Source organism: Tyto alba, unplaced genomic scaffold, assembly GCF_018691265.1.
Source record: "Tyto alba isolate M040663 unplaced genomic scaffold, T.alba_DEE_v4.0 Super-Scaffold_27, whole genome shotgun sequence".
In the NCBI taxonomy this organism is placed as follows: Eukaryota; Metazoa; Chordata; class Aves; order Strigiformes; family Tytonidae; genus Tyto; species Tyto alba.
Genome location: NW_024881301.1, coordinates 8633525 through 8645016, shown reverse-complemented (window position 1 = coordinate 8645016; position 11492 = coordinate 8633525).

Genomic DNA, 11492 nt, shown 5'->3' with positions numbered 1-11492 from the left:
CCGTGGGCTTTTTAATGCTGAATTTCTCAGATTGTTAAAAGAGGCTTTGTACAGCAGAGTATCACTATAAACAGAAGTAGAGTTATCTTTTCAGTATTAGCTTCACAGCTGAAGCAGTCTGTATACAGCTATCTTCTCCATCTATCCCTTGGGCATAAAGGCAGTGAAAGAATTCCTAAAGAAGGGAAGGAAATTGCGTTGGTCAAGATCAAATTGCAAGCATGCATAATTTGATACATTAATGACTGTCCACCAGATATCGCTGCAGGAGACTCGCCAAGATGTTAGCTGTCCCAAGGACTGGAGTTTGATGCTTAACAAACATCTCCTCAGTTTTGTTGTGGAATGAAAGTTATGACAGCTGCAACGACTGCTTGTCTTAGCTGAATATGCAATAGTGAGTAGCACTGAGAGAAATTAAAATCTCTGCTTGCAAGTAGTAGCTATTGGTTGGGTTGCTGCAGAGATAAGAAGTGTAACTCCATAGCTTCAGTATGTGGAGTCAGTACAAGGCTCCAAGGTTAACTTTGAGGCTTGAAATTAACTCAGACTCTAGAGGAGTGTGTAATTTTTTTATAGCTCTTTCCACTTTTGAAGATGTCGGGTTGTATCACAGAGTTAGTCTCATATAGCACAATGAAGTTGTCTTTGTGTAAAACAACTCAAAGCTGTGTTTCACAGTCTTTGCATGGAAGTCTGCAAGTTGCAAGATGTCGTTTGTCACCTCTCATCTCCAGGCATAAGAGTCAACAAATGAGAGGCTACTTTGTTTACCATTTTCTGAAGCAAAGAGGTCAGTCTCTTATGACTTATGGTGAATAAAATATTCCTAAACACAGAAGACTCTTCTAATCTGACTTCTGCTAAGCAAGCCTGCTATTCATCACCCCGGTGCTGAGCAGCATACATAATGAGAAGAAATATTTCTCCATATAGGACAGAAAATTTTCCCTCTTTGATGGCTAGGATTTCATCCCAGGTATTAAGAAAATTCTGACCACACTAATTGCTATCTGCAGAGATCTGCTGCTCCCAGAGGGAGCAATAGCCTCCTACCAGCCAAGTAATTGTTGTCCATTGATGAATGATATGGCCTTTCTCTCTGATATTTCTCCTTTCCATCAGACTGAGAAGAATCCTTATACGCATATGTTAAAACATCTGATTTGTTGTAGTTGTTACTTTGGAAATTGTACATGAGGGCTTGGATTCTGCTTTTGGTTGAAGAAGGTTGGACTGAAGAGGCAACACTCGGAATTATCCAACAGCTATCACACATATGCTGGATTACTGAAGCATGTAGGTGATCAGCATTTCTCATGAGCACCAGAAAAAGTCAAGTCCTTTTGCTGTGATAATCTTAATTTCCTACCAATATTCTTCTGAAGTAAAATTTGGTAGCTAATGTTCATCCATAGCTTATATCCATGATTGTTTCAGTTTGCTCTCTGTATAAAACTACACAGAAAAAAGTGATCCAGGATGAGGCACATGAATTAATGTCTTTGCTGAAGATACTGTTATCTTTGCTATGATATTCCTAGACAGAGTTCCTGGAAACCAATGTAAGATCAAATAACAAATAATGTTGAGAAAAAATAAAGATATCAAAACAGAAAAATTACTGAACTGCAGTGGCTGAAAGCTGAATCTTCATCATGAATACATCCGGATGACTAAAAATAGTGTGTACTTCAGAGCTCTGTACGTCTGTATCAATGATGTGAAGTAACAGCTGTGTCATGGCTCTTCCATAATTGCTACTGGTTGCTGAAATCCTTGTGTTCCTCCAGAGGATGCTGTGGAGTGATCTCTGTTGATCAAACTGCTAAGAATTTTCCTCCAAAGGAGGAGAACCTGGCAGCAGCCCGGAGCTCAATCTGGAGTAGGCTGGATGAGTTGTGAGGTGGGGAAAGCAGCTGCTGATCCTGTTTTTGTTTCAGCTGCTGCTTGCAAAGAGGTATTTACCCTGCTACACTTCACAGACTGCTCCAACTTGCCATAAGGCTTTTCTTTCTTTCTGCAGCATTCAAAAGAGGCAGGACTGTAAATCGTCTTCTCTGGTTACTCTGAATCATGTTAGCCTGCTGTACTTTGTGTAGGGGTACCCCACAGTGACCAAGGAGCTCGGGGTGGCTTTATCAGGCAGGCGACGTTGCTGCGGCTGCTCTTGCCCGTGCGCACGCGTGCTCCTGCGTGCAGCACCCCTCGGGGAGCACATGCCAGGGGGCAGCTGTACCCCCAGCGCCAGGGCAGCTCTGGGGGCTCCCCTGCTGCAAGAGCAGGGAAGCAAAACCCTGCTCACCTGCCCTCCGGGGGGGGATGCACAGCCAGAGGAGAGGGGGACGGGTGAGGAACCTACACAGCGGGGAGGCCATCCTCATCCAAGAGAAAAGTCTCCTGGGACACTTGGAAACATTTTGTTTCTAACTGCCAGGGAAAACACGGACATTTATCTTTGGTACTGATGCCAAGTGACATTTTGGCTTGCTCATGCTGAGGAACCTTCTGCCTTAGAGAGAGAAGAAAAAGAAAGCAGGTAGGCCACAAGGCTCCTTGCTGCCTTTTATTTTGCCTGCCTCTGGGCTGCTGCCTTCCTCCTTAATCTTCAGCAATTCACGTGGGAGGAGAGAAGAAGCGACTGTGGCAGCAAAGCCCGCCAATGCTCAACAGAAACTGGAAACAATAACCTGCATATTGGGGCATGGTGACCAGCAACTCTGCCGGGAGCCAGGGATAATAGCCAGGGCACAGTAACCCACACTAACAGCTGGGAAAACTACTTGATGTGCTTCCAGGTGTGCCAGCCTGTCCTTCTCTTACACCTTCCTGGGGAAAGGTGTGGAGCTGCTGCTTGCTGTCAGCCCCACCGTGCACCTCGAAAGAGTTTCTCCATGCTCTGAGTATTTGCCTCTAGGAGGTGAAGAATTTTGGTTTGCATAAATAGTTCACATTTTATTATTATAATTTACCCAATCGTAAATTCCATTCGTTATTTATTTTATTATCATGAGGTGTTATATAGTTTATGTAAATATATTTGATTCTCTAACTCTGATTTGGACTGCTGGTTTTTCTTTCCTAGGGAGGATGAATCCTTGTTTTGGAAAAGTATATATCCACCCTCAGAGGAATCGTCAAAGGCTTGAGACCCAAATGCTGTCCGCTTGCACTATACAAAGTGAGGAAAATGCCATTGGTGACTATTCCCTTGGGCTGAACTGAGGATGAGCAACAAAACCTGAGGAACACAGCCTGAAAAGGGGTGAATTTGTCTGCTCTCCCATCCTTGTCTCCTCTTTGCTCTCTCTTACGGTAGATGTTGGCTTGGGTTAGTTTCTGTGTAGACAAGCTTTTTCTGAAGGGAGCTTAGCCTGGGACACTGCGGTGGTTGAGAACAACTGCTGAGCAAGAACATCCACCACTTTAGTTTGAGCAAAATACTGTTTATCCCTTTCTCTCTCATTTGCCTCTCCCATTTCCCTGTTTCTCACTGGAGGTGATGGCTGCCTGAGGCATGGGAGTACCAGCAGATCCCACAGCTGCTACGGCTGTCGGACCAGGATGGGCACACCGAGCCCCACCGAGTGGCCACCGCACACCCAGGATGCTTGGAAATCTGCTCTCTTTGCTACATGGTCCTGTTACCATGCCCAGCATACCCCTGCCCAAAGCCCCTTACGCACAGGGCAATGCCATTGCACATCTGACCTTCTTCAGACATGTACCCCACCTTGCCTGGGGCACTCTGTCATTTACTTCCAGGTGCTGCTGCACAGCATGCTTATGCACAGCCAGAGCTGATCCCCTTCTTACCACCACCATGTCACTGCTCTGAGATACATGCAGAGGACCCCTATGGATGCCTGCAGAGGGAGGTCTCCAATTGTGGTTTCTGGTCCTAGCTGTGCTGGTGCCAGCACAAGTGTCCTTCCTTCAGGGGAAAGCAGAGAAGGAAGAGGCTCAGCAACTAGACCTGTAGCTGCCTGTGTTCAGAAAGTCTCAGGGGCTCAGCTGCTGGCATTCAGACTCGCCTTTCTCTGAGTGTCTGCCCCCCTCCTGCTCGCCCACAGCGCTTTTTCTGTCTCGCCTCTCTTCTTTGCAGGGACACCGGGAGGCTGGGGCCAACTAGTCCTGCTTACAAGGGGTGAAGCGGCCTGGGCTCTGTTTCATCAGGACTGGTTTCTGCATATCTGCAAGGTCCCTTACTCATCACAGACACCACCACCCATGGTGAAACCCCAGGTCCTCACAGTGGACCGTGAGGGAAGCTGCAGCTTGCCACCCGCCAGGCCAGATTCCTCAGTGAGACACTTGATGCCAGCAACAGTAGGAGAGCTTGGGAAGGGGAGCCCAGCTAGGCAGCCCTGGGCACCGCACACACATGTGAAGATAATTCTGACCTGCACGCACAAAGGATCCTGCTCCCCATGTACTTGTTTTTTGAGTCCTCCCAGTTTGAAATCTGACATCTCAGATTTGCTGGGCCTGTCTATGCCACCTGCTTAGTGCACACACAGTGGATCCAACCCACCCAGCATCGGACCTGTTGTGCACTGGCAGCTGCTGTCAGGGCCTGCCTCTCCAACTGGGAGCTGGACGGTTTCGTCTGTGGACTTGTGCCCTAACGTGGCATTGGAGCCAATGTGCTGAGGGTTGTTGCGACTGCAAGAAGAAATTTGTGATGGAGCCACTTTTCCTCTGAGTTAGTCACAAGACTGTTTCCTTGGATGCAGCAGAAGCCAAACAGCAGGAGGCAGTTCCTTTGCTCATTCCCACCAGCTCCTGCCACCCAGAGCTCAGCTGAAGAGGGTCTTAATTTCAGTTTTCCTCAGAGACATGTTCCCTGTTTTCCCCCCAGATCACAGATCGAATATTCCCTTGTTGCTTCATCTCACAGATTCTCCTGTCTTTTCTGCTTTTCTTTCATATATTTCCAACATGCACGGAACATTGGCCACTTCTTCTCTCACACGTATCTTGTATATCTGCTCTGCTACAGGCATTGACCTGCTCCTGTGTTTGGGACAGAGACTGCTACTGTTTGTATGGTCTAGCTACATGGAGATCCCTTTTCATGGAACTATCTTAAATGAGGGACAGTGATTAGTCAAATACATAGCTATTTAAAGTATAAAATAGCCAACTTCTTTGGAAAAGTCCACTCCTAACTGTCCCAGACTGGTCACCCAAAGTTAAAAGAAATTTTCTGCGTTGATCTCCATATTCTGTTTCACATACAGGGATGGCAATCCTTCACTTTGCTAGTGTATTAGAAAGATAAATAAATATATGTGTATGTGAAGCTCCCAGATATTGCAATAGTGAGAAGCAGAGAAGATCCTAGAAAGAAGCTAGTATTTGGTCCTTTGAAAATGGGGCTTAGGTCAGGGAAAAATCTGATGCAGAAAACCTCAGATCTGCCACAACCTTCTCCTTCTTTTCCTGCCAAACATTCAGCCCACCTCCTGATACTGTGGGACATGGGGGAACGACCAGGATAGAAGCGATCGCACCACCTCCACCATATTACAGCAGCAGAGGTCCCCTATTCACCAGGGAGAATCTACTGTGGGAATCTCCAGTTGGTTTAAGTTCACGCTCTGCTTATGAGTGCATCAGCAGAGCAAACTTGGCAGGCTGAACAGTCTGTCCCTTAGGAATATTGACAGATGAACACAAACTCAATTACCTTGCTTTTTCATTCCAGTTGGGTCACTTGCACTCTGTACTAAGCACATCAGCATCTGGAGTCACTTTGAACAACAGGAGAAAGCACTTTCCGGTGTCAAAAGTAGAATTTTGTACAGTATTTATAACTTGCAAAAAGTCAGGAGGTTGGCTGTGCTTTGTTTCTCACCATACTGAAAAAAAACAAACAAGCCAAAACCTATGTAGGAGGTTGATCATCTCTAAGGGTTGGGCTACTTTTTGGGGTATAGCTAAATGGCTGATAGCCATTTTGCCTACGAGCCTGTAAAACTGAAAGATGTAAAACCAGCTCCTGAATTTTCTTTACCATTCTCCCCACCACCACCGTCTTCACTATCCATTAACCCGGCTCATTACTGAAATCTGAAAACACAAAAGAGGTAAACATTAGTTAATGAGGTTTGCACCTGGGGCTGGTAAACAAAGCTGCTCTCCTTGCCTGTGAGCTCTTGAAGGGAAGCTTGCTGCTGTAGGAAAGCAAATCTTAGCACAGAAAGGGCAGGTCTGCCTGGGGTAGCGTGTGTGTGCAGAGAAGGGGAAGAATATTTTCATCTTTTCTGATTTCATAAATAGACAGGGAATGGTGAGGATCAAAATTTTTCCTAAATTTGTCCCCCCAATTAGAAAACATATATTTGCCTTATCTTTCATTGTAGCTAGAAGCAGAAATTGATGCTAATCTGATTCCTTACTCTGCTGTAGTTTGTGACGTTTCAAATCCATATTTTTCATCCTGGGGTTTTGTCTCAAATGGAGAGAATTGAGACTTTGTCTTGGACTTAGAGAATCAAGACTTTGTCTGAAATGCAATAATATGGCGCATGCTAAACAAAACAAGTCTTTGTGTACTGTTATTATCAAAACATTATAGCAGCAGGAAATAGCTAGACATGGACTTTCCTTTGCTAGTTAACTGCTGCTATAGGTCTGTTAAAGTTCAACTCATTTTACTTTTAAATCCTATTGCAGTAGCTGAATAGCAGTAGCTGAATAGGCAAAGAAAGAAACCGCCTGTAAAACGGTTCTTTACAAAATAGTAATGCACATATTAAATCAGTATGTTTTCACCTTACTGTTTCCTTCATTCAGTCCATGCTTCTCTGGCTGTGACTTTCAGTCCCGCGCCCAGGCGTGACCTCCCTCCCGCCTGCCCGGTGGAGCATCACCAGGGAGCAGGCAGGAGCCCCCCGGCCAAACTGGCCCCTTTGGGAGCAGCACATCAGGGCCACGCTCGCCCCTTCGGGCATCCGCCGCAAGAGCCAGGCTCAGTCCTGGTCTTGAAGATGCTGCTGTGAGTTTTTTGTGGAAGAACCATGCTGCACGGTTTAATTTCCATGGCAGAGTCTGCTCTCTCTTTCGGTGCTTCCCCCTGCCCAGGGCTACGGTCTGAAAGAAAAGCAAGCTCTGTGAAAGCAGAGCTCCCTAGGCATACATTCAGGGATGCATTTTTGTCTTCTCTTCTTCTGGTGCTCAAATCAGGGTGAGGATTAACTCCACTGAAGACAGTGGAGCCAGACCAACACAAGTCAAAGGAGAATCAGACCTGTAAGCTCTAAGAAACATCTATTCCTATTACTTCCCAGACTTTTATTGCTGCAAATATATAAATCCTTGTATTAACCCATTTCAAAGATCATAAAGCCCTAATTGTGCATGCAGAGTACTAGTAACACAGTGTGCTGCTGATGCATAAAACACACATAGATAGTACACAAATACATTCAGCCTGGGCTTAAATTTAGCTTCAACCACACAAAAGATATCTTTATAACTAAGAATGATGGGAAGAAAGATCTCATTCCAGACCAGATGAACAACTCATTTTTTCACTGATCCTGGATTTGGCTGACCTGACTTAAATGTGACCTAAGACATTTCTTAGTGCTTTGGAAATTGCATCAACATACTTGGGTTGGAGATGCCACAGTCAGAAAAAAAAAAAATGGGGTTTCTATTTTTAAAATTCGGCTGTTCCTTTTTAAAATAGATCAGTGAAGCATAACTTTTCCTATAGCTGTAATTTTTCAGGCTAAGCAAACTCCAGTAATTTCAAAGGCAGTGGGAACAAGGGGTCACTTGGGGCCAGCCAGAAAAGAATTAACTCTTTGTTCTTTTCCAGTAAAAGCTTTTGTCACGTTATTATTGTAAAGAGAGTCAGATTATAAATGAAAAGGTAAGCTTTTCCTTGCAAGAAAGAACAAACTGAAAAAAATATGTAGCGATAGTGGTCTCAAAGGTGTACGAGAACGTTAATGAGGGAAGAGAAAGACCACCAGAAATTCAGCTATGCGTTTGCTCAGTATTTATCACTAGTGCAGGATTAGACTTTGCTAATTAATGACTGTCACTCGATAGCTGGTGTCAACAGGAGACTGCCAGAAGCTACAAACACCTTTCAGCAGCAGAAGGCTGAGCCACGCAGTGTACAAACTTTTCTTGACATTACCATCAGTGCTGAGAACTCCAGAGCCTTTCCCTAATAACATATAGCTGAAAGTCTTCAGACCTAGGGGGAAGGAAGCCACGTTCCAGCAGCATGGCCCCCTCGAATCCTTAACACAAGTAGAACAAATCCTTGTTTCCTGATTGTTTTGTATCAGACAGCTAGACATGCTTCATATAAGAAATGTTTTATGAGCACGTGTTAGGTGATCTTTAGATCATACATTTTATACCAACATCCAAATAACCCCGAAACACTGAAAATCCCAAGCATAGATCAGTAGGCTGTCCTTGCCATTAGGCTGTGTTTAGTTGAAGGATGGACTCCCAGCCTGAATTCACATCTTTGAGTATTGGCCATCCCACAGATAAAGTCCCTGGGAGTAAAACTCCACCCTTGCTTGACCTGTGAGCTATAGCTCAGGTCTGATGATTTCAACAGGGACTTAATTCACATTTATCTAAAAGTTATTGGCCATCCTCCTGGCAAGTCATAGGGTAGATTTTTTTTTTTTTTTCAATAGTTTTTGAGTACGGGAATGGCATTAAAAAAACCCAAACAAATACCAAGTGGCTTCCAACTGGGTGAAGTAATGATAATTTGGAACTGGAACGGCTTGGCCTCTGTAGTCTTGAGAGGCAAACTGGGGAAGCCAGGATAGACATTCAGGCTTTGAAAACACCAGCTATCTTCTGTTTGTTTGTATCTACATTTACGTTGGGATAAACAGCTCTCAGCAGAAGAAAATGCAATTCATTCAAGTATTTCAGCCAAAGGACAGCAATTATAACAATAAGGCACTCCTTTCCCTACCTTCAAAGCATTTGCTAGTGTCAACAGTGGACCTGAGACCACGTCCTGAGGCTTAAATGTCTTCCAACTAAGCCAACTTGACACTTCACAGATCTGCTATTTGGATTAGACACTGTGAAATGTTACAAACATTTTCCAGTTAGAGTGTTTTTGTCCCAGTGATTACAGAATAGAAGTTACTTTGGTACACCCCAATGATGTTGCAAAGTCCTCCCTGAGAACTGAGCTTCTTCGTGCTGTAATTGCAGAGTGTGATCAGTGGATAGACCGGACACTAATAAATCTTTAGTCTCAGGCCATCTGAATAGCGCCCTCGGAAATGTTCATGGTTCCTTAGTTGTCAGGAAATGTCTTGCCTTACTAAATCACATAAATGTTTAATGATATTTTAATTTACACAGCACTGACTGAGCATGCATTGTTTCTAGGAAAAAAAAAAAAAAAAAAAAAAAAAACAACAAAACAACCAAACAGATGCAAGGATTTGAAGTAAAAAGACCTCGGTGGTCTGGAAGTGTATAATAGGAAGGAATACCCTGTAGCTACAACTTACAGTAGCTCCCCATATTGGTGTTGACAAAACCAAAGGGAGCCTTCTCCAATGTTCCTGAGATTTCCACAAGTTGATCAGAACATGCAGAACCCTTTGAGCAAAAATCCCTTTTACTTTATAAACAAATGTCTGCCGTATATAAACCATTATAAATAATAATTTTTAAAGGCTCAGTCAAATATAAATTTATTACATGGTTTAAAAATGCTAGAGATAACTTTTAAAAAGGAATGGTGCGTTTGATTTATGTAGTGCCATTTGATTAATGCAATAAAACATTTTGATCCTCACTAGTGTCTAAAGCGCATAGACAGCATTTTTTCACCTTTCTGTTTCAGTACACATAGTATAGTTTACAGCAGTGAGAGTCAGTGGAGATAGTTAAGAGACAAGACAGTTAATAGCATTTAATTCTCCTTTTGCCTCTTTGGCAGAGCTGCAGTAATTCATTCCACTGGGTTTGATTCAGTTTTTCTGCCAGTGATATGTAAGCACTTTTGTAAAACACTTTAAAATCTGTGGTTGAAAAGTGCAATATAAAGGTTAATTGTTCATTTTGTGTCTGTTACTGGGAAAGCTCTCCTGCTAAAGGAAAAGAAGCCTAGTTCCTTAATCCTTTTTTCTTTGTTTAACTTTTCAAGTATTTCTAAATCCTCATATTTGAATTTTGTTTCCAAAAAATCAGTTTAAATACTGTGCGATAATTACATTTGTGAATGACCCTAATTGGTGCGATCAAGTAGCTCAATGTAGACTGTTTGTCATGGTCAAGGACTGCAGCTAGATTCTACATGAAACACTTCACTGAAAATCTAGTCACCTCAGGCAATGGCTATTTTGAATTGTATAATCTAAATAGCACCAGACCACCAGTCAGATGAGAAATATGCAAAGAAAAAAACTAAAAATATTTTAGGAGGCTGTAGTTTGGAGACACAGTAAATTTGACTTTAGGGCTTCTAGTATCAGAATAGAAGTTTGCAGCCACATACTATAAAACATTTTGGTAAAAAAACTAATTATTTTAGCTGAATTCTGGTTGAAACTATGTTAACTTTGTGCAAGTGGATCTTGGCTTTGTTCTGATACTGTCAGAACAAGTTTCATCAGCCAGTTCTTCACTTCTTGTCATTTCTTCATCTCCAGGCCACTGTTGCCAGTCACTGGTGTCCTTTAACTGGAGATTCAAGTCAGAGCCTCCTTAATCTCTGTACTGCAGCCCTTCCCAGCTACCTACTTCACTTTGCCTTGGGTGTCTTGGACACTCTACTTTTGACCTCTAATTTAGCATCCACCCTTTTTCTCCATCCTTGTATGCTGAAGATGGTGAAGAGATGACCGCAGAGCCAGAGCCGGGTTTCTATCAGTGAAGAGGCACACTAGAAGCCACGTGCACCTTTCGTATTTCCGTAGCCCCATCTGCCAAAATCCAGCCTGGACCCAGCTGAGGAGCAGGACAGAAGTTGGCAGCGTACAACATGATGAAGTTTACAATGCTATTTCCATGAGGCTATGGCAGGGTGGACACCAAAGAGAGTGGAGCAGTGCAGGGCGAAGCTTTGAAGTATGACTACAAGAAGTCTAGTGACAGGACTGGGTGGCCTGATGCAATAAGGGTGCTGCTGGTTCTTGAGGAGACCACCTATATCCAAAGTAGGTACACTGGCAACTTGAGGGCAGATTTCTCTTTGTTTGGGCCTAAACAATCTCTTATCAGAAAAAAAAAAAGGGGGATTGAAGGCTGGTGAGTGGACTCTCCTATGAGATGTGGCCACAGGGGAGAAGGGTAGGCAGGCCGTGCCTTCTCCTTCTCTGTCCTTAGGTGTTGCTTACAGGAGGACTTCAAGGTAAAAAAAGATTAAATAACCTGCCTCTAACCCAATTAAGGAAGCCTGTTTGAGAGCTCTTTTCTGCTTGCATTTTTTTTTTTTTTTTTTTCTGTTTGTGTATTTCTTTTGTGGGGTGCTCTGG